The sequence below is a fragment of the Pinus tabuliformis genome, chromosome 6 (assembly GCF_031772625.1).
Source record: "Pinus tabuliformis cultivar Carrire ecotype Pingquan chromosome 6, CPIR1, whole genome shotgun sequence".
Taxonomy (NCBI): domain Eukaryota; kingdom Viridiplantae; phylum Streptophyta; class Pinopsida; order Pinales; family Pinaceae; genus Pinus; species Pinus tabuliformis.
In genome coordinates, this window is record NC_142292.1 from 1,508,428,777 (window position 1) to 1,508,454,014 (window position 25,238).

Sequence of the window (25,238 nt, forward strand, 5' to 3'; positions counted from 1 at the left end):
TTCATTCTGGTTAAAATTGTACAAGATTTTATATTTTAATTTCTTCACATTCAATTTGAAGGTTTGCTGAGTTCAAGTACTACTAGCCCTTATATTTTGATATTACGGATTGATATATTGTAGTGTTGTTAACATTATATTATAGGGTGCAACAATCGCACTCACCAACGACCATTTGGTTGATATATTCATTTTATGGGTAAGTGTCAATATGGGGGAGAGGTTAATTTATTCTGATGTTAAATATTGTAGGGCATATTATATTATTCGACAGCCCTCGATTTATGTATTACTGAAACTGGTGCATTGTTTTGAAATGTTTCAAAATTCTAAGTTGATTTTGGTCTTACTGAAACAAATTACAATTTATTTTACATTCTACTTTATCATGAAAAAATAATTACAAAATTTAAAATGAAAATAGATTTAGACTTAGATCAAACTATTCAGTGGGGTGGCCCAATCTGCTCAATGCCAAAGTGAGTAGCTCTATCATAACATCGATATACAATAGATGCTAGTTTTCCTAAAGCACCCAAATTCAAATTCAAGCAGTTTTATCTGTCCTTCCTGGTACTTTCTGCAAGCCCAAAACTTCAATAGATGTTGCAACATCTCCTGAGTTGGCACAATAGGCTTGTGGATGACCTTTTCCAGTTGTGGTTCTAAGGGATTGTTCTTCGGAGTGGTTCTTTCTATTAACCTTTTCACATAATCATTAATTTGTTGAATTGGCAACTGTCTTCAATAGTCTTCACTCTTTCGTGTCTTTTTGGCTGTGTATTCTTTTCACCTCTAGTTGTCGCTGTGCATTGAACACACATCTATGGAATTTAAAGACTTTAGATCTCTAGATTGGCTCTGAGCTACATGGTATGGTTGCATCTTCCAGCATTCTTTTTGCAAGATGAGGGCTTAGTTTTGTCGCTCTTTTAGGCAAGCATGCTCATTCCTTTCAAGCAAGAGTGTCACTTCTAGATTGCATCTATATCCAATTAGTGAATATGTCAGAATGTCTTATCCAATTAGTGAATATGTGAGAATGTCTTCCTCACCCATTTATTGCACCACAAGTACCATAGAGGTGGTCTTTCGCTTGTACTCGCGAGGGCTGCCTTCTACAATTCAACACATGTTAGAATGTCTTCTTCAAATTTCTATCATGAAATGCATATGGTTACTTAAGGTGGCATGTAGATTTTGGACTGTGATTTTTCAAGGCTACTTTCTATGATCCAGTGGATATGCCCGAATTTCTTTCTTGTCCTTTCTGTGATGAAATGGATAAGGTGGCTTACAGGCTTTATATTTTATTTTGAAGCTAGTTGTGGCTTAGACCTCGACCTGATCGTGTTCATCGTGGCCTTTTATACTGTGATTTTCCCATGCTTTCAGGCTAACTGGATTCATTAGACTATCATAGCTCCTGGGGTGCATGCTACTTGGCCTTTGGCTTCGATCATGACCATTAGGAGTGGCTACATTATGCGCGTGTTATTTTCCTAAATTAAGATCAAAGATCTATATGTTTACTTGGCTTTGGCTTCGATCATGACCATTAGGAGTGGCTACATTATGCACGTGTTATTTTCCTAAATTAAGATCAAAGATCTGTATGTTTACAGAATCTCATGATTGTAGCAAAGCCTATTTTCCTAAATTAAGATCAAAGATCTGTATGTTTACAGAATCTCAGAATCTCATGATTGTAGCAAAGCCATAGAATTATTAGTGTATTAGACTTGGAAATGGTAATTGTCTGCTAAAGTATGTCTTTTAGTGAGATTTATATGCTTGTAAATTCTTTCACCACCTTCTCCCTCTTTGCTCAATTGAACATTAGTTTCAACTACATTCGTTGCTTTGAGGATACTCTACACAAACATACTTTTACGACCTGTGCAGGTCACTACTTTGATTCCCATGGAACTAAGTCACATGACACTAAGAATATTACACAAAATACATGAATTTAAAAGCTGGCTATTTGTTGGTCATTGGTCTTAAAGCCCAACTATCCATTTGGCTTCGATCATGACCATTAGGAGTAGCTACATTATGCACGTGTTATTTTCCTAAATTAAGATCAAAGATCTGTATGTTTACTTGGCCTTTGGCTTCGATCATGACCATTAGGAGTGGCTACATTATGCGTGAGTTATTTTCCTAAATTAAGATCAAAGATCTATATGTTTATAGAATCTCATGATTGTAGCAAAGCCTATTTTCCTAAATTAAGATCAAAGATCTGTATTTTTACAGAATCTCAGAATCTCATGATTGTAGCAAAGCCATAGAATTATTAGTGTATTAGACTTGGAAATGGTAATTGTCTGCTGAAGTATGTTTTTTAGTGAGATTTATATGCTTGTAAATTCTTTCACCACCTTCTCCCTCTTTGCTCAATTGAACATTACTTTCAACTACATTCGTTGCTTTGAGGATACTCTACACAAACATAGTTTTACGACCTGTGCAGGTCACTTCTTTGATTCCCATGGAACTAAGTCACATGACACTAAGAATATTACACAAAATACATGAATTTAAAAGCTGACTATCTGTTGGTCATTGGTCTTAAAACCCAACTGTCTGTTAGCCTTAGATTGTATTGGTCTTAGATTGTATTTGGCTACTCCTTCCTCATCTTGAAGCTCCCGCATGGCAGGGACTTGCTGCGATGCAACCCTTCTTGTTCAATCATGGTTTGCTTGCAACTTTGTTGCCATGATCATCATCAATGGGATCTTGGCTCAGAATTTGTGCAACTGGGTGGAGTGATTAATTATTTTATTTTTTGTGGAGTGATTAATTATTTTATTTTTTGTGATTAATTTTTTTTTTAATATCTAATATTTTTTTTAACAATAAAAAATAATTTTATAAATTTATTTTAACATTTTTAAAAATATTATTATACTATAGAAATTCTTTCTTTTCAGCTATTTCTAATCATATTTATTTATAACCATGTATATTGTAATTATTTTTGGTATTTTTTTATTTTTAATTAATTTATTTTTAATACAATTTTTTTCTTTTCCGCTATTTCTAATCTTGTCTTTTATATTTATTTATAACCATGTATATTGTAATTATTTTTTGATATTTTTTATTTTTAATTAATTCATTTTTAATACAATTTTTCCTTATAGAATTTCAATAATTTTAAATTGCATATATATTAAACAAGTGTTATATGGTAGCTAGTCACGACCGCTTAGTTTAAATATAGTTAAAATAGATGAAAAGAGTTACACACATTAATAATAAATAATTAGATGTTCAAGCACGATGGATAATTAAACAAGTGTGAGGGTGGAGGGTCATCCATAATTAAATCTTGGTTGAAGGTCATTGACAAAAAATTATGCAAGTTGTTAAATGTCACACAGTTATCCAAGAGAAAACTATGCTAATAGTGAAAGAGTAATAAAATGTGTATATTAAAGTAGGAACACCATATCCAAGTTAATAATTAAAATCTATAGTTGCAAACATTGTCATTTATGTTAACATGAATTGGAGTTCACTTCTAATATAATTATATACATTCCATTGGAAAAGATAGTCTACATAATCCCTTTTTTTATAAAATTCATCTTAACAATTTTAAAATAATTTTGTATGTATTTATTTTGCATCTAAAATAATATCTAATGTTAACAAAATTCAATTTTAACATATAATTAATTTTATGCTAATGTGTATTAAACTTAGTTCTACTACAAATTATTTACATAGAATCTAAATAAATGTTAATATAAATTTTTATAATATTAAAAATTATAAAATTATAAACTTTCAGTATTAAATGTTATTAAAAAATATTGTTATAGCAATGATTAAATAATTAATAGTTAAGATTAACTTGAACTTACATCATTGAATAAAAATTTTATTTATCAAATAATAAATTTTTAATGGTTCTTTATCATGCGGATCAATAAAATCTTTAAAAATGGATTATGAGATATATATATATATATATATTTAAAAATGGAGTATGTTAATTTTTTAGACAGAGATAAATATCTTAAATCCATTTATTGTGAAAATCTAAAATCTAAATTTTTTTATTATTAAAACTATGATTTTTTTTATTAAAAGATTGTGGCATTGTACATGGAAAATAAATTCATTAGAAGATTAAATGACAACTCTCCATTTATCATTTAACTCATCTTTATCTTTTTCATGGGTAAGTTTTTAGTTGTCATTTCAAGGTGTGGGTCTAATAAAAGTGATATATTTTATGGGAAAAGTCAATTCACCGAGATTGAGAATTAAAATGGATCTATTAAAATTTAATAGATCTAGGTCAAGATAGTTCTATTAATAAAAGTGATATATTTTATTGGAAAAGTCAATTCACCTAGATTGAGAATTAAAATGGATCTATTAAAATTTAATAGATCTAAGCCAAGATAGTTCTATTAAGATTTAATAGATCTAAGTTGGTATGTAAAGTCTTTTAAACATATTGTAAAAATTTGTACAATTATTTATAAATTTCTTTTATAATTTGTACAATTATTTATAAAATTATTTTGTAATGTATTGTAACAATTTTCACTAATTAAGTACCCATTTTAATTAATAACTACTTTAAATTAGATTATATGTCATATGTCGTTATTTAATTTACCCCAAACAATATATTGTAGAATTAATATGTTTGTTCATCATATTATTTCATTAATATTTAAAATATAAAATAAAATTAAAATATCATTTTCTCTATTCAAGGTTCCCTGATCCATAATGAATTAAGCAAAGTCTTTTGGTAGAAATCACATAAGATAATTTTTTTGGGCGACGCGTTTCAAACCAACAAGTGTGGTTCATCATCATGACCAGATGAAGAAGCAAACCATGACAAAGGCTTAAATAGACAGCAATGTAGAGACATAATTTCAAGTAACGGCTATAGTTGAACAATAATATTTAAATTATAATATTAATTTATTAATATATAAAAAATAAATATTATTAATTAACGATTAGATGAAGAGGCAGGCCATGAAAAATTCTTAAATTGAGAGCAATGTAGAGACATAATTTCAAGGACTATATTTGAACAATAATATTTAAATTATAATATTAATTTATTAATATATTAAAAATAAATATTGTTAAGTAACCGACTAGTTTTGAAAAAAAATATATTTAAATCATGATATTATTTCATTAATTTATTAAAAATATTAATAGGTAATGGCTATATTAAACAACTAGTTTTTTAAAAATAATATTTAAATAATGATATTAGTTTATTAATTTATTAAAAATATTAATATGTAACGACTATATTAAACGGCTAGTTTTTTAAAAATATATTTAAATTGTGATATTAGTTTATTAATTTATTAAAAAACAAATATTAATAAGTAACTTCTATATTAAATAGCAAGTTTTTGAGAAATAATATTTAAATTAATTTAAAAAAAAATAAACAAATAAATAAATCAAAGTCAAACTTTAAAGGAGGGGAGTAAAAAATTATAAAAACTAGTGAAGATGAGACAAGATCATTTGATAAATAAAATAATTAATGGAAATAAAGTAATTAATGGAAAAATAAATAAAATAAAACAGAAATATACACAAATCAATATATATATATATATATATATATATATATAGAGAGAGAGAGAGAGAGAGAAACAAACACACACACATATATATCCAAAGAAAAATAATCAATAAATAAAACGGGGTCAACAATAAAATAAATAAATAAAAATAAAAATAGAAACACACACACACACACACATATATATATATATATCCAAAGAAAAATAATCAATAAATGAAATAGGGTCAGCAATAAAATATAGGGTTCAGGCCCATTAAACAAACAACAAAAATACTAAAAGGAGTTAAGAACGAATAGGATGATAAAATACATAAAAAAAACACGAGGGAAAAATAAACTCTAATGAACAATAAATCAACAACAAATACTATGAAAAGGATGTCAATACCTACATAGATAAACAAACAAACAAAATAAATCTCAAAAAGAAGCCTAAAAGACTAGGAGGACATCTGCATGCAGATAAATCTAACCATCACATCCTCATTGAGGAGGCCCAAGTCATTGCTAGGGTTAGTCATTTCCATCATCCTAAATTAAGAGAGGCCCTAGAAATTGGAAAAAGACCCAATAATTTGAATAGAGATGATGGTTGAATATTAGTAGAAGTTGGGTCCCTGTCCTGTCCTCCTAGTTTTTTAGGCTTCTTTTGGGATTTATTTTGTTTGTTTGTTTATCTATGTAGTTATTGGCATCCTTTTTATAGTATTTGTTGTTGATTTATTCTTCATTTGAGTTTATTTTTCCTTCGTGTTTTTTATGCATTTTATCATCTTATTCGTTCTTAAGTCCTTTTAGTATTTTTGTTATTCGTTAAATGAGCCTAAGCCACATATTTTATTGTTGACCCCGTTTTATTTATTGATTATTTATCCTTGGATATATATATGTTTCTATTTTTTTTTAAATTTATTTTATTGTTGAACCCGTTTTATTTATTGATTATTTTTCTTTGGATATATATATGTGTGTTTGTTTATATATATATATATATATATATAGAATTGTGTTTTTTTTTTTTTTTTTTTTTTTTCCATTAATTATTTTATTTATTAAATGATCTTGTCTCAATTAGGGTCTTCACTCGGTTTTATAATTTTTTACTCCCCCCTTTAAAATTTGACTTTGATTGATTTATTTATTTTTATTTTTAAATTAATTGAAATATTATTTCTCAAAAACTAGTTGTTTAATATAGCGGTTACTTATTAATATTTGTTTCTTAATAAATTAATAAACTAATATTACAATTTAAATATTATTTTCAAACTAGTCATTTAATATGCAGGTGTCCTCGAGGTTCATTTAAGGCGGATTAACTCTCCACCGGCAGTTGTCTCTGCACCTGGCAATCTGGCGCAGCTCCCACAAATCCACCGCAACTGATATGAATGCTAAGGGGTACAGAATGATGGTCAAGCATTCGACAATGAATGCGCGCCCAGTTCGAGATCTCGTGCAGGTTGTTTTATCCATGGCTCGGCTTCTGGTTTCTGCTATCGCTCTCCTCGGCTCCTTCCATGTCCGTCTGCTTTTTTTCCCGCACCCCTGTTTCGCTCTGACCGCTTGGGGGTTCATCCGAAATCTGGTTTCGGCCTGGTTCGCCCACTCTCGGCCCTATTCTGTTTGGTCCTGCTTAATACCCTTCCCAGGTCTCTCTGTTAGTTTGAAAATGGTGCGACGTCGTGGTGTTTCTCGCCATGGAGGCACTAGTGGCAATTGTTGCCACGCTTCTCAGTCTGCCCCCCAGAATATAGTTCCACCGGCCTCAGCCTCCCCGTCCTCTCCACCTTCTGATCATGGCAGGCCCTTCCCGCATAATTCCTTCCAAACCACCCATTTCAAATTTCATAGTAGGCTCAATAAACCCGTTCTATCAGCCAGCATTACTGTGATCCTAGCTGAGGAGGAGGATAAGCCCAGCAGCTCTGTTCATACCACTACGTCTTAGTCTCAGGACGATAGCATTCTTCAGGGAGACGTGGCTAGTGTCCTGTTCAATGGTGACAATGTGCAGGAGGAGGGGAATGCGCCTGAAGCTCCTCAACCTCTAGTGGACTCTACACAACGCAATTTGCCTGTGGTTGAGCCGGAGCACCCTTCCGGTGGCATTTTGAATTTGGAAACTCCTCCAGGTGGCGGCGACATGGGAGATGAAGACAATGCTGTCGTCACATGGATGGGCTCTCCTAGCCAGGTGGAAAGGGACACTCTGGACTCTCAGAAACATGCTTGATTTCTTCGGTACAATGCACACTGTTGGCAGTCTCTCTTCTGGTCTTTTTATCTTTCTGTTATGCTTCTCTCGATAATGGTAATTCTATTTTGTTTCAACTCCTGGTTTGGTAACGATACTCGCCATTATAGTATAATGAATTGTATCAGGTCATGGCTCAGAAAGCTATTGTTTTTGTCAAATTTTGTATATGGCTATCAAGGCAGAATGATTATTAGTAAAGCCATAGTCTTCGATAGTTTTGCAGTGATGATCACAACTCTGGCTCACACTTTTGTCTATAAGGGATTGGAAAAATATGTCTTGAGTTTTCTCAATCCCGGGATTGTTGTCACAGGGGTTTATGTCTATCAGGATATCTGGTTGAGGGATGGCTTCATCCCCCTCTGAGGTCTTGACCTCTCTGTACATATATTTTTCTCTTTTTTAATAGAAGTAGCCTTTACGCAGAAAAAAAATATAGTCGTTGCATATTAATATTTTTAATAAATTAATAAACTAATATCACTATTTAAATATTATTTTAAAAAAACTAGTTGTTTAACATAGTCGTTACCTATTAATATTTTTAATAAATTAATGAAATAATATCATTATTTAAATATATTTTTTTTCAAAAAATAGCCGTTTAATATATTTGTTACTTAATAATATTTATTTTTAATATATTTATAAATTAATATTATAATTTAAATATTATTGTTGAAATATAGCCGTTACTTGAAATTATGTCTCTACATTGATTTCTATTTAAGCCTTTGTCATGGTCTGCCTCTTCATCTGGTCCTGATGATGAATCACACTTGTTGGGTTTGAAACGATCCGCCAAAAGAAAATTATATGCTACCATACCATTTTTAATAAAACATGCTTCCAATACTAAAGAGCTATGTTGCATGAGTTTCTGGAATGTTGAGAACTTGGGTACGGGTGTCGGGAATGGCTAGAGGTTTCCCCAAAATTTACACGAAACGACTAATCCGGAGGGGTAATATTATATAATAAAAAAATAAAAAAATAAAAAATATTTTTTAATTATATAATTTATATAATAATCAAAATTAATACTCAACAAAATATTGAAATATTAAAATCAATTTAAATATATAATCTCTCTTATATATAAATATATTCTCTAGGTGTCTCTCTCCCTGAGTCTCTCCCTTTTATATATATAAAATAGTAAAATGTCAAGTTCATTATCAGTTCTTTGACACATAGAAAGGAACAATTTTACCTATGTTTCTCTAGTTATTCTTAAGAGAAAAAGTAAAACAACTCTAATGTTTAAGCATTGACTGCCACATACAATATGCAGACACAATCTTCTGCGATATACAGCAAAAGAAATACTCATCAGCATGAAATCTAGATATCGCCCTTACATCGAGGTGACACATGCGTCCTTAACGCATCAAGATATTTCTCTAGTGTCTCAATTAAGGATATCTATTGGTGTTAAGGGTATTTTTGGCTTTTCTTCCTGCTAAGGTTTCAACATAGGCTCATGTTTTGTGGGTAGTTCAACATATTTCTCGACAGGTTTTGTATTCCCCAACACCACGCAACGAAGATATCTTTGGCTTTTCTTCTTCCGAAGGTTTCAACATAGGCTCATGTTTTGTGGAAAGTTCAGCATATTTCTCCATAGGTTTTGTATTCCCCAACACCAAGGAAAGAAACTCCAAAAAAACAGTCTTCAAAGCTCCTCGAACTTTTCCCAACTCCCATTGCAGCCCCCACTGAAAAGGGAATGTTCTCATTCAGTTCTGAGGCTCCCGGGAGTGCCGGAACCATTAGAACAGGTTTCCCACCTCTGGGTAGTTGTTCAAGTGTAACAGAGCTAAAGAGAGAACTTTTAAACATTAAATAGAACTATGATATCAAAAGACAAAAGGCGCACAATATGACAAATTTGAAATATTTATTTAGGGTGAAAGGCACCCCAATGTTGTACATCCATCATTGCACTTTGTACAAAGCATTAAAGATGACACTGCGAGCCATGGAGATTTTCTTTTTTGAGAACCAATAGTTATCACATGATGTAATAGAATAAGATTGTATGAACTGATTACATGTACATCATCATTACTCAAAGGTTCATTAAATTAGGAAATCAGTAATAATATGTTAAATTTAATAGCCAATCAAATTAAAGATAAAAACTGAAATTATTTTTTAAAAATAATAAATTTCAATGTCATATTCAACTATAGAAATTTTGAAATTTTTCTGGTCAAATCCAAACTAATATGGGTTTGACTAAACACTCAATGCAATATCCATGACATGTCATAAAATTAACAAAATATTTAAAAAAAATAAAAAATATTTACTATTTTTAAAATACTATATTCTAATTTTTTATTTTAAGAGAGAAAAAACCTTGAAGAAATTAATTTTAATTGATATTCATTACACTCAAAAAAACAACTTTTTTCTTATTATTTGCTACATATATAGTATATTAAAATTTTCCATTGCAAATTTGCTTGGAAATTTTTTGATAAAATCACTCAGGATTTTTGTAAATTCAAGTTACAATTGTTAAACTTTAAGATTTTGGATGCCCCAAAAGTTTTTGATAGCATTCAATCTATTTACACCAACAAAAACATGATTCAAACACTGTTTTTACTAAATTTTTTTGAATTTTTAAAACCAAATTCCATACACTCTTAACTATCCAAACAATTCTACTACCTCTAAACGACACTGTAAAAATAAATGAAATGAGGGAGCATTCGTACCTCGAGAAGACTGGCCTAACGTTGTAATGCATACCCATGCATTACCCTTTTCCCATTGTAATGCAAATCTCACGCACTCTTCAAATAATATTATACACCCACTTTATTAGCCGAAGGCTCCCTATTTCAATTTGGGGTGGAAGAGCCCATGTTCACTTTTTTTAATAAAAAAAAAAAATTGGAGGGACGAGATGAAATCTGGGGTGAATATGCTTCGTTGAGAAGCGGATTTAGGGCTTTCGGCTATGACGGAGCATGTGAGGGAGCATGAAGCGACTGCAGAAAATATTAAATGTTATTTTTTTAATTAAATTCGGAGATCACTCTTGTTGTCCGTAACGTGGCGGTAGAGTAAATCAAAGGACATCAACCCATGGCGAGCATGGCCGATCATTTCCATACACCGTATCCGTTACGAATGGTTGTTGATCAGTGAAACTATTAGGTTGGAATGGGTTATGAATGCTCGTTGAAACTGTAAAACCCGGAGGAAATGCGAAAGTTGCAAAATATGATGCGGATCTCCATTCGACGCGGCAATGATTGGCACTCTCACCCAAGAAAATTAAAATGTATACTCAATATTCTTGCATGCCCTTCCAATTCCGACCATTGAATTTCGCAGAGCCAAACAGTCGAACCGTAGCCGTGATTGGCCATCAGTTTTGTGCTGCTTACCTAATTGAATTAACGAAGAGGGTCATTAGCTTCAGCAGCGAGGATTTCAATATCTTAGACACCAATGGAAATCTGTTTCTCGTCGTCGACGGCAGGGCACTCAACCTCAGGGACACACGAATTCTGAGAAACCAATATCGGAATCTCCTCGCCACCATACATTAATATTGATACATTTTGTTTATAAATGTTTGTTGTGATTTAACTCTTCAGCTTTTCCATTTTTATTGCTTTGATATTCTCTGCATCTGTTTCTTATCAAGTAGAGATTCATATTCTATGTAATATATAATAACTATTAATGTGGTTATTTGGAATGTTAAAAGTTTTATATGCAGAAATTGTTCCTGCATCAGAATTGAGGCATTTAAATAAATAAGATCATCAAGTTTAATGACAAGGTAAATAATGAACCTGAAAAACTAAATAATTAATATGAAATAAGAAAGTTACTAAAATTAAAGAAAAAACAAATAATACTAAATAACTATAAACTAATTACTATAGTACCATGCCATATTACAGGAACTAATAAAAAGACCGCTCTCCATTGCAAGATGACAGGAACTAATAAGAAGACCGCTCTCCATGAGTGAAATTGTAGTTTGTAGTGTGTACATCGAATAAGTATTGTTTCGGTATTGATTGTCGTGCGATCACCATCATTATTCTGGATATTGTAATGTCCATGCACTTCAGTATAGTAGTTGTCTATAACGCGACTTTTCAAAAGTTTTTCTGGCGGTTTTTTCTGGTTGAAATCCGGCAGGAATTTATTGGAATCGTAAGTTTGATAGCTAGTTTCTGCACAGTCAAAGCGCAGCAGGGGTTTTTCAGGGTGCTGAATCCAAATATGCAGTTGAAAAACCATTTTAACAGCAAGAAATCAAGATTTAACCTCAATTTCTTCTGCAGGATTCCGTCACCAAAATCTCCAAAAAATTGCATTATAGACAACTCCCTTCAGTATATACTTGATATTGATTGACCTGCCATCACTATTCTGAATACTGTAATGTTTATGCATCGTAATAAATCAAATAAAGAAAACAAAATTCAAAACAAATTCAATTAAAAAAATCTACGGCACTGTAATACATGAGATTCGTACATCTACGTGTTTTATTTTCTTAAATGTTATAGCAATAAAAAAGATATGGTGATTTTCTTTGGGCAAAGGTCGTTTGATTGGAAGGACAAATTTATAAAAGTTATTTTATTTTTTATTAAATTTTATAATTATTTAAATATTTTATTAATAATTATAAAAAAATATAAATATAAAAATTTGGTTTATGTAAAGAAATATAATGTGTAAATTGTTTTTTATGTTTACGAGCTATATGGTTTGACACAAAATGTCTAAATTATTTTTAATGTCGATGAGCTATATGGTGTACTGGTTTTTATTATATAATTTTTTTGTGAACGATCGAATTTGCTTTTTATCCCTATCGTTTAAATTATAATTTTATATTCTTCATAAAAAGTATATACTTGTTTCTCTTTTTTGAATAATATTTTTTCTTTCTTTTAACTATATACGGGTTGTTTGTTGAGTAAATTTAAATTTAATAAAGATTTTTTTAATCAGTTAATTATTTTTATTAAAGATAATAAAATACAACAAAAGACAGTTTTTAAGAACTTTTATATCGTTATAGATATCAATAATAAGAATATAGTCTTGAGCTTTTTTTTGGTGGTTTCTCATATTACTTTCTATTATTTACATAGAAAAAATTAAAAAAAAAATAGCTTACATTTTTCAAAAAATATATCTGTAATATTTTCTAAAATATTAGGTAAATTGTAGGTTAATGTATTAATGTTAAAATAAATAGCTTTAATATTTTTCAAAAATATATATGTAATATTTTCTAAAATATTAGGTAAATTGTAGCTTAATGTATTACTGTTCCATGGTTTATGAGAAATTGAAGAAATGAAAATCATGTTTCATAAAGATAAAAAAAAGATTGTTGTTGAGCAGATTTCAAATATTTCAGTAGTGCAAAAAGTTCAATCTTTCTTTAGATAACATGTTCAACTTTTTGTTTTTGACCTTTTAGACATGAGCAAAGGAGAGGTGATTCAAGGTTAATTGGATATTTTTAATATTAAGAAATAATGGTTGTAAGGTGAAATTTATGAACGTGAAGTTTCGTTTTATCAAGTGAATGACTAGAAGTGGTTCTCAAAAATCTTGAAAGAATCTAGCTTTTCATTCTTGAGTTATCATGAGAATTAGTTTGTGATCCATAAGTTCACAAAAAAAGTGTTTCAAAACAAATTCCATATTTAAATGAGAAGGTATCTCGGCCCCCAACCTCACCTCTACTAGGAGTTACTAGTATTAATCCCTTAGGTGTATTATTCCCTTGGGTTTATAATATTAATCCCTTGATTTTAATATTATTCCCTTGGTTTATAATACCTTGGGGTTTTAGAATTAATCTATTGGGTTTATAATATCAATCTCTTGAATATATCAACCATGTTCCAATGTCGCATTGTGACAATGATTGTATCAATATGAAAATCAACCATGGGAAACCATGCTCCAATGTCGCATTGTGACAAATATTGTCTATATGAAAATCAATCATGGTCAAGCATGGCCAACCATGGTCCAACATCGCATTATGACAAGGATTGTCTCGATATGAAAATCAGCCTTGGTCAACCATGTTTATATTATGGTTTATAATATTTATCTTACGATTTATATACCTCAGGTTTATAATATTAATCCCTTGGGTTTAATATTATTCCCTTGGGTTGATAATCCTTTCAGGTTTGAGTATTAATCCCTTGGGTTTACAATATCAATCCCTTGGGTTTATTATTCCCTCACGTTTGTAATATTTAATAATATTTTTATTAACATAAAGATTATCTCCATATGAAAATCATCCATGGTCAACCATGGTCCAATCTCACATTGTGACAAAGATTATTTCTATATCAAAACCAATCATGCTCAACCATGGTCCAATGTTGCATTGTGATAAGGATTGTCTCAATATGGAAATCAACCATGGTCAACCATGTTTATTTTAGGGTTTATCATATTTATCTTAGTTTTTATATACATTGGGTTTATAACTTTTATCCCTTGGGTTTATTAATGTAAGGGTTCATATTCCTACAGTTTAATATTATTCCCTTATGTTTATAATCACTTGGGTTTTTAGTATTAATATCTAGGGTTTATTATTCCCTTGGGTTTATAATATCAATCATGCTCAACCATGGCCAAACATGGTTAACCGTGTTTTATTAATTCAATCATGGTCTACCATGGTGCAACATTGCATTGTGACAAAGATTCCATCAATATGAAAATCAATCATTATCTCAACCATGGTCAAACATTGCATTATGACAAAGATTCTCTCAATATGATAATCATGGTCAACCATGGTCCACTATAATTACATTTTAAAATATTTACATAAGTTATTCAGTTATTAAATAATATAAATAACAATTACTAGATAGAAAATATTCAAAAAATATTCTAAAGGAAAAGGTTTATTTGCAAACAAGGTAACATTATAAAACAACAAGGTCTTTATGTTTATGTAGAGAGATATCGTAAGTTTTAGTTCATGTCATGTTTCTCAACCAACCTTGGATTTAATGTTATTTCATTGGGTTAATAATCCCTTAGGGTTGTAGTATTAATCCCTTGGGTTTATAATATAAATTCCTTAGGTTTTTAATCTTGGTCGACCATGGCGAACCATGGTCCAACAACACATTGTGACAAATATTGTCTCATTATGAAAATTAACCATAATCAACCATTGTCAACATTGGTCAATCATGGTCAACAATAGTCCAATGTCACACTGTGACAAACATTGTCAACCAAATTCAATATAAATGTTATACTCTTTGTTCAAAACCTTTAAAAATCTTTACATAAAAAAAATACTTGGTACAAATAAATTAAAGTGAAGGAAATTATAATATTTAAGTTGGATTGATTCCTGAATTTCCCTTTCTTCTAAACAAATTAATTTAAGTAAAATTAGAGTAATAACATAAACAAGGTAGTGAGGGAAATCATTCACATTGAAATCCCATAGAGAAATATATCCAAGAGTTCACTCAAAGGCTAGGAGCATAGTTCTCTTACCTATATTCACTAAGACTCTAATGCCATGGTTGGAAGAAACAAGCATGTTCCATACATCCTTATAATAAGCTCCAAGCGATGTGTACAAACAAGATGAAGGAAGAAGGATTATAGGAGAGAGGAGAAATACCCGCGACTATTTCCTTGAAGGTAATGGAATCAAGGAAGTGATCATTGGTAATGGCTCAATCATCAAGCTATCCATTAAAGGAAATGGATTATTGTGACTAAGCTTAGCCCATAAAGCAAATAATTTTTTAGATATATGCTCCAAGGAAAATTAAGAGCATAGTTAGGGCTTGCAGGGGAAAAAAGAGGGACATCCATGGCTAAAAGGACTTTCAATGGATTGCAATCATGAAAGGCATGAGAATGGCTAAGGGACTAAAATCCCATAAATATAGACAGAGGAGAGACTAAAGCAAACAAAGTGGGATGGCTATCCAATAACAGAGAAAATCTAACGCTCATTAGAGAGCATTTACAAGTGAGGTTAAGCCCTTAAGTATAGATAACCTAGGAAGAATGAACATTTACATGTTAACAATGTATATTCCATTGTTATTAGTTGTAGTAGTTAGTAACATATATACTCTTAAATATTTATTACGCTACTAGCCTAGATCCATTTTGACATGCAAACCTCTTTTCTAAGTGTAAAACTTGAACTTGAAGAAAGGTTTGCAGAGATTTGATTCCTCTGAAATCTTGATAGATGCCATGTTAAGACTCTCAAAGCTTGATAGATACAAAGTTAATATGAATGTGGTCTGGTTTATATATATATCTATATATATCTATATATATATATATATATATATATATATATATATATATATATATATATATATATATATATATATATATATATATATATATATATAAATAATTTAACAGATTCAAAATGTCTTAATTAATAATATTTTTTTTTTTTTGTAATTTGATCAAAATGTTTAGATAATAAAACATTACAACATCTCTTCCATAGTGGGATTGAGATGCAAAAATGTAATAAAATTAAATTAAAAAAAATGTTTATAAAATATTTTTATTGTGTAATGAGAAATGGTTTTTGACCATGTGGTAGTGATGAACCATGGTATTGGCCCATAGTATAGTATGTTTATCCATGGTTAAAAATCTTGATATATTGTAAGTATTATCTTATTGTGAAAGGAGAGATGGTTTTTGGGCATGTGGTATTGATGAGCCATGGTATTGGCTCATGGTATAATATGGTTAATAATATCCATGGTAAAGTGGTGATGAATATCCATAGTTAAAAATCTTATTATATTGTAATTATTAAGCTTTTATGTGCTTATTAATGAAATTTAAATACGATTACAAAATTATTATTTTAATTCATATGGAAAAATGGATCCTAATTTATAACAATTATTTATATCTTATATATTTTAATGTCAACTCTAACTTATAGATGAAATGGTATTTTTTATGACATTTGTTCTACTGAATTTTAATCAAAACGAGACAAAAAAAAATTAAAAACTTTAGTTTAAATTGTTTAATCTACATAATTTTAGTGTCCTGGGGGTTTTCGAGGGTGCTGAATCTATTTATGCATTCAAAAATCTATTTTAAACAACAAAAAATCTTGAAATTGTATTTTGGTGAATTCTAGTGAAAAAGGTTATTTAGTCTATCAATTAGGCTACTCCTATTTTAATGTGATAGAGAGTGTATATATATCTAAAAAGTAATTATATTCTTTTTCCTTTTAGATTTAATTAAAATAATGTTATAAACTAATTTCAAATAAAATAGTTATAAAATATTTTGATTGTGAAATAGAGATGGTTTTTGGGCACGTGGTATTGATGAACCATGGTATTGGCCCATGGAATTATACCAAATCCTATTTACAAGTTAATAATATCTATGGTAAAGTGGGCATGAATATGCATGGTTAAAAATATTGTTATATTTTTATTTTAACTATGAAAAAATTTATGTGCTTATTAATTAAATTTAAATATGGTTACATAATCAATATTTTAATTTATAAGTTAAAATGGATCAGTAGTATTATCTCCTATATTCTATTTTGTTTTTCTTTTAGTTAAAAAGTTATTATTAAACAAAATTACAATATACCAAATTTTATTTTATTATCTTTATTACTTTTGATTTTTTATGGACACTACAACATCTCTCTCGTACTCTACTCTATATTACTTTTAAACTTTTATTATTATTTAATTAAAGTGACATGTAAATGTTTACAAATCCTTCATGTCTCATAAATTGAACATACTAAGCGAACATGTAAAGATGTTGACAAACTTTCTTACATTACACCTACACATCTCCTCTATAATCCCCTATAATGGGTTGTAGAGAACCTCTCGGTGCAACAAGAGACATTGGTCATATTCCATATTGTTGTGAAGCCTTGTCATGCATCAAAATAATAGCTCTTCACATATTAATAACAATATGCAAACAAAAAATGTTGATAAACTTTCTTACATTACACGTACACATCTCCCCTATAATCCCCTATAATGGGTTGTAGAGCACCTCTCGGTGTAACAGGAGACATTGGTCATATTCCATATTGTTGTGAAGCCTTTTCATGCATCAAAATAACATTTCTTCACATATGAATAACAATATGAAAACAAAAGAATAAAGACCATGAAACTTAATCAATAATCTTGCAGTTCTTCACAATTTACATTTTTCATAAAGAAATATGTAGGTTACACTTTCGAGAAATTCTCCCAAGGAAACTTCCTTCAGACGAGATTCACTCAACCAGTGAAGGGAAAAGCCATCTTGATCACATCTTAGATATGCAACATAATGACCAAATTTCATGGTGCCTTCATGCTCAACTACTCCAATTAGTTGGTAAATATAATTGTCTTTGTCATGACATCTGCATGAAAGGAAATGAATTAGTATGTACTATTCTATATGTAACAAAACATTAAATTCATATTGTTCTATATCAAACTATTTCTTAACTTGTAAAATGAGCAAGAAAAAATGCCAATGAAAGTGAAAATGACCAAATTTTGTCCATGGGGCTAGGAAATAAGACATTTATAAAAAAGAAAGATATACCACTGAAAAAAAAATCAAAATGAGCGTTGTAAGTAAATACCTTGCATTATTTGAGGATAATTTTAATAAAAAGGAGATAAAATATAAAAAAATTGAACTTAGGCTAAGAGCTTAAGAGGAAAAATGGAAAACGTATTGCCCATTAACATTTAAGTTAAAGAAAATTTAAATAATAATCCTCGATAAATCTATATTGTGAACCCATCACTCCCCACTGTAACATAAAAAATAGAAAAATAGCTAACACATAACAAACATGGTTCAAAGGTTGGTAATTACTCGGGGTCTAAATAGGGCCTGAGATCAAACCTCTTTTCAAAGTCAACATGATCACTCAATTTACTTAGGTTTGAAACCAAAAGAGTCATGTTTGAACATTTTAAAATGTATGGTAAGAACAAGTGAAGGTTTGCTGATGAGATATGTTTTGGTTGCTTCATGTATTATGATATCATAATTGGCTTCAAGCTTTCTTATCCTTGATTTTATTTTCTTCGGTCGATGTCCTTCTCCACTTGAGCTATTTTTTGGGGTTGAAAATCATGTTCTTCCCAATTTTCATATATTTTGCCACCCTCTTCCCAACCTATGGATGTAGATCGTTCTCCACAATTTTCATATATTGTGCCACTCGCTTCCCACCCTATGGATGCAAGCCACGCTCCACATTTTAAAGATATTGTGGCACCCTTTTCGTGCAATGTGGATGCAGACCTTTGTTCAAAATTTTAAGATATTGTTCCACCCTCTTCCTGATCTCTAGATATAGTTTGTTCTCCCCAATTTTCATGTATTATTTTTCCCTTTTCCCAACCTATGGATGCAAGTTGTTCTCCTCATCTTGCATGTATTGCACCACCCTCTTCCTATCCTATGGATGCAAGTCATTCTCCCAAATTTTCATATATTATTCCACCCTATTCCTATCTCGTGGAAGCAGGCCTTTCACCCTCTTCCCAACCTGTGGATGCAAGGATTCTAATTGGACTGGTCCCATCAGTTGTTTAACTATCTTCATCCCCAAAAATTATTTCATTCTCATTGGGATGACCCTCTTTATAACTACATGAAACCATTTGTGTAGAGGAATCATGTGCAGGGACACTATATTGCCACACAGATCCCATTTTCATTTGATGGCCCTCTTGGTTAGATGTTTGACCATTTTATATATCATTTAAACTACAATAACCCTTAGTTTGCTAGCATGCATTTTCATTCAAACTAGCTCCACATGTTGTTACACACCCACTATGTTTTTTAAATTCATATGTTTTTGTATTAGGGGTTTCCAAACACCTTGGTAAAGTCAAAACTTCAAGTTCTATATCTTTTGACTTCTTCACTAAATTTTCATCCACTATAGAATCTAAAATATTCTACAACATATTGAGCTTGTGCTTTTCAATGCAATAGAAGTTTAAGAGCCATGGGGATGGCACTTCGTTTGCTAAACAAAGAACCTAGAGGTAAATCAAATTGCCCAATCTTTGTGTTGATCTATGTCATAGGAGGCATCAATTGTTATGAAGGTCCCGATCTGGATGCCACTTACTTCCTTCTAAATGTACAAAATATATTTTCATTGGAAACCTTTTATGAACCAAACAGAGGAAATAGAGTTCTAAAATGATATTTTATTTCGATAATTCTTACAGTGGGAAAATTGTTTATTGGATTGAGCATCTTGATTCTTCATGTGTTTAAATCGGCGAAGACCTAGGTAGGATCCTAGATGGATGGGATTTAATGCACAAGAATTTATGCTTCTAGAATGGTGTGAGTTGTGTAAATGGGAGAGTACCATAGTTGAATTTGATTAGAGCAGTCTTAGTTGGGGTCCACCCACGTCTGTTGTAACCAGCCTTGACAAGCTACAAGTATTGAATCTCCCAAGTAATGAATTCTCCCATAATGTTTTTTATCTGACCTAGTTACCCTTTACCTTACAAAAAATAGATATCTCATCCAATGGCCTCACAGGCCCCATTCCTGAAGAATTATTGGAATCACATCGATTCTTAATTAATTTGTCTCACAATAACTTATCCAGTAGTTTAACTTAAAATATATTGATCTCTCATGTGCAACTCTAGACCTTAGATCTCTCATTTAACAAATTTTCTAGGTCAATACATTTTCTCGATCTAAATCTCTCCAAATGCCATAATCTGGTATCTTTGGACCTATCCTCGAACCATCTAATAGGAGAAATCCTTCCCTCATTCTCCAAATTGATTGCATTCCAGAGTTTAAATTTCTCGTCAAATGAATTCGATGGTACCATCCCTAGATATGTGGGTGAACTCACAAATATTTGGAGGCTAGACATTTCCCACAATCACCTTGGGGTCTTGATTGTCCCCAAGCTTGGGAATTGTTGTCAATCACTAGAACAACTTATGCTTTCCTCAAACAATATGTCTGGGTTGTTCCCCTCATCATAATAACTAAAAAACAATCATATTTCTAGGCTCTTCCCAAATTTTATTCTTGGAAATATCCAAGGCCTAAAATGGTTGCTTCTTAGTAATAATTACGTTACAATACCCTTCCTGCCATCGATCTCAATTTGTAGGAATTTGAGAGTAGCAGACTTGAGTTCAAACAAATGTTCTTAGACATTACCACTCACAATTTTCCATGGTGCATCATTTCTCAAAGGGCTTAGGCTCCCAAATCACCTCATAATATGGAAAAAAAACCTATTACATTAGCTTAATGCACAAGGATGAAAATGATAGACTTGGGTCTCAATTTTTTGAAAGGCTAGATTGCTCTCGAGCTAGGTCGACTGAAGAATCCAAAACATTTGATGTCGTGGTTCAAGGGATTGGAGAGTAGAATTCCTCATGAGCTCGGTGGGTGCATCTAGCTCAATAATCTAATCCTCAACAATAATTTTCTAACGAGGGAGATACCAGAAAAAATTGCATATTGAAGTAATTTGGAATGGATTTCTTTAACGAGCAACCATATCACTAGAAGGATTCCCCTGCAAGCTCGTGAATAAAAGTCTCCAAGACAAAATCCCCACTGAGCAGGGAAACTACACCATTCTATTATGATTGGACTTGAATAACAATTGGCTAAGTAGAAGTCAGTGGAGGTTAGCTGAACCTTCGAACTTGAACTCGATATGTGGGATTTGGTCAAAGATGAGGACCACGCGCCATATTTTAATTAGAGGGAGGTAGACAAAAAATATGCCTATGTGATTTCCTAGGTTTGTCTAGCCCAACCTTGCACAAAAACACCTATATCTATGTAATAAAATCATATAATTATATAAATACCAAGATTGGGTAAATTTGATCCCATGACTTTCAAGCTTCTTTAGTAAACATATGGTTTAAAGTGAAAAACTTGGTAAACTAATTTCAAGTTTGTTTAATATGCATTTATACTGAAATAAAAGAAAATTACAATCCAAAAAGTTTTATATGCTATTAAACTTTATCTAAATAAAATTTATAAAGAGAAAGTCCATAAGTGTGGTTCATCTTCACGACAGGATGTTTTCTAGCTATTATAATATGACAACTAGTTTTGATTAAATAATTATTATTTACTAATAAACAATTTATTTAGCAACAGTAAACAAATAATTGTAAATAACGATTTCATTTTATTTTATTATTATAATTAATAGTATTTTAATAAAAAAAATCATATATAAAATAGCTAAAATTAAATAATAATATAATAATATGTCAAACTAATACAGTAAATAAACTAAATAACACCAAATTTAAATATTTTTAATATTTAAATAAATAGAAAGTCTTATAAAAATAAATAAGATGGTCAAACTTAATTAAATATAAATAAATGAATATCTTAGTTATATGTTTCAAATAAATAATATTAAATATAAATAAATGAATATCCGGTATAATTTTAGTTTTATATTTTATCTTATATCTATAATATTAAAGTATTGTATAATATTAATGATCAATACTTTAGTTCAAGGTTTATTTGTAAATAAAAATAAAATAAAATAAAATAACAAATTTTACCATGTGTTTGTTTCAAATTTAAGTTGTTCTTTTTTTAATTATTAAATTTTAAATTCAATTAACTTTTAGGGCGTTGTTGTTTTTATTTAAATTTTATGATTTTCTTTTTGTACTTCTTTATTTATAGTTATTGTTTTTAGTTTTAAAATTTTAAGTCTATTTATTTTAAAATTTTTAATTTAATTACGTTTTTAAAATGTCATTGTTTTTATTAAAATTTAATTAAATTTTATGATATTTGTTTTTAAGTTATTGTTAATTTTTAGGTTCAAGTTATCTTATTATAATTTAAAATTTTCAAGTTAATTTTTATTTAGATTTAAATAATTTTATCTTTAGAATTTATGTTATTAAAATTTTAGGTTTATGTTATCGAAATTTGCATTTTTAAAGTTAAGTTTTTATTTAAATTATATGATGGTAGTTTTGTTTATGGCTGTTTAGTTATGGGTTTTTTCGGGGTTAAATTAATGTTATCCAAATTTAATTTTTTTAAGTTAATTTATAATTAAATTTTATGATGTTTTTTTCTCTTATTGCTCCGTTATAATTTGTTATAAAAATAAAAAATTAATTAAATTTTATGATTTTTTAAATTTTAGTTATTTTTTTATTAGATATTGTATTTATTAATTATGTTTAAGATAAAATAATATGGTTTAAAAATATTAACATTTATTATAATTTAGTTGTTAATATGTAGTGAAGTTAATTATTATTAGTTGTTATTCAAAAAATTATATCATTCAAAATAATATATTAGTGATTTATTTTATATATATATATACTTATCAAATATCTATAAATCTTAAACCATTATCCTGTTTCTATTTCTTTATTAATTAAGAATTTTAAATCTTTAACTTTTGATCAAATAGGTTTAAATCTTAAACCATTAACCCATTTCCAATTCTTTACTAATTAACAATTTTAAATCTTACTTTAAAATTAAAAAGATAACTTTAACCCCGATGGGGTGGATGAAGGGTATAATGAGGGACACGAAGGCATGCCTCGTCTCCTCCTCAAGAATTATAATAAAGTACAAACGGTGTGTGCGATAGATGCAAACACAAAATGGATGTTTCGAGATGGGTTGCATTAAACCTATATGTATGAGGGTAGGCGGAGGGAAGCTATTAGCACATCTAGGTATGAGAATATCTAAAGGTGGTAGAGGGAACGAAGCATTTGTGCATGCCACAAAATTGTGCAAACCTCTTCTAGAGTGACTTTTTGGGATACAAGTAGATGTCTCTAAGCGAGATTTTTCTTGGCACTCTGTTGGAGGTTGTCAATGCCTAATTCGGGACCCTGGGTACGGGTATAGTTGTAAAATCGATTGTGGTCGGGTTAGCGAGGAGAGTCAGGGGTGCTCGCATAACTGGTGTATGAGAGAAAATATATCGTTATGGTGCTTGGCTCTAGTCACCTAGGTAATTCCTCAAAAATGTTTTGATAGTATCTATAGTGTGATTGCTCATTATGTTTGGAAGAAGGTGATTCAGAGTTGGGTCGTCCTTTGGGCCTTATAATTCTTGGCTAAACAAAGTCTGGGCTTTCGAGCATACCAGGCATATCATTATGAAGTTTGTGAGTTAGCCGTATTCATTTGGAATTCAAAGTTACTGACCTTTGCATGGGAGGTTATCCTAGGTTTCCAAGTTCAATTAGTTTAGTCAAGTGATAGAAACGAGAATTATAGCTACTATGGTGCTCCCAAATTCTTTCTGGTAGAGCATCTATGGTCAAGGACTACTTGGGGGAGAAAATTTGCATTGAATTGGGATGGAAGATGGGGTCTTCCACTTTTGTTGTGGCAAATTAAGGCTCGAGGGGCATCTCCAAGTTTATACGATCTTAGTCTTTAGTGTAGGAGCCAACTTGTTGGGGCTGGTGGAGATGAGAATTATTGGAAATGGTTACAAACCAAACCATAATGGCAACTAAAGCCTAGGATTATCGTATTTGATCACTAGGTGTTGATGGGCTCTTGGGCTTGGGGTACAACAACAAAGGCTTGGTGTTCAAAGCATCAGATTGGAGGGGTGTTGAAAATGATTAGGCAGAGGGGTGGAGCAAGGAGAGGGATAGGATTATGAGGATATGGGGAAGAGAATAAAGGAGAAGTTGAGTGTTAAAAACAACAACAAGAAATTCTAATTTAATTTGTCCTTGAATTAAATTGTGAATTAAAATCGAATTCTATTCTCATAGCAACTTGTAAATAGTTAATTAAGTTTAATTGACTTAGGAATTTGAGTCAGAAACCTATCTGGAGTCATGTAAGTGTGATCCCTAAATTTTAGGGGTCGAGGTTGAGTTCCTTAGAGTTGTAATTAGATAACTCAGTTCAACTGAGTTATAGTCAGTTAAGCTAGGTGTAACTATTGGAGGAACTAGTAGAGGTTTCGTAGTGAGTCAGTGCATCAGTGCATCCTCAGTGCCTCACCAGTTAACTAAATATTCACTCACAAATAATTCATTTATGGGAGTTCAGAGGAAGACCTAGTTGAGACTAGAGTGCAAGGACAATGTAATATCAGTTGTATGATTTTCCGAGTTCTGCAGATCATGCATGTAATCAGTTGAGGACCTAAGTTTGGATTGCGTAGTTTTAGAAGAAGGATTTCCCAATTAAATATGGGTTGATCATCTTAGGAATTGTGCAAGGAAATAGGGGCTTGGTAGGAAACAAAATTGTTTAAAT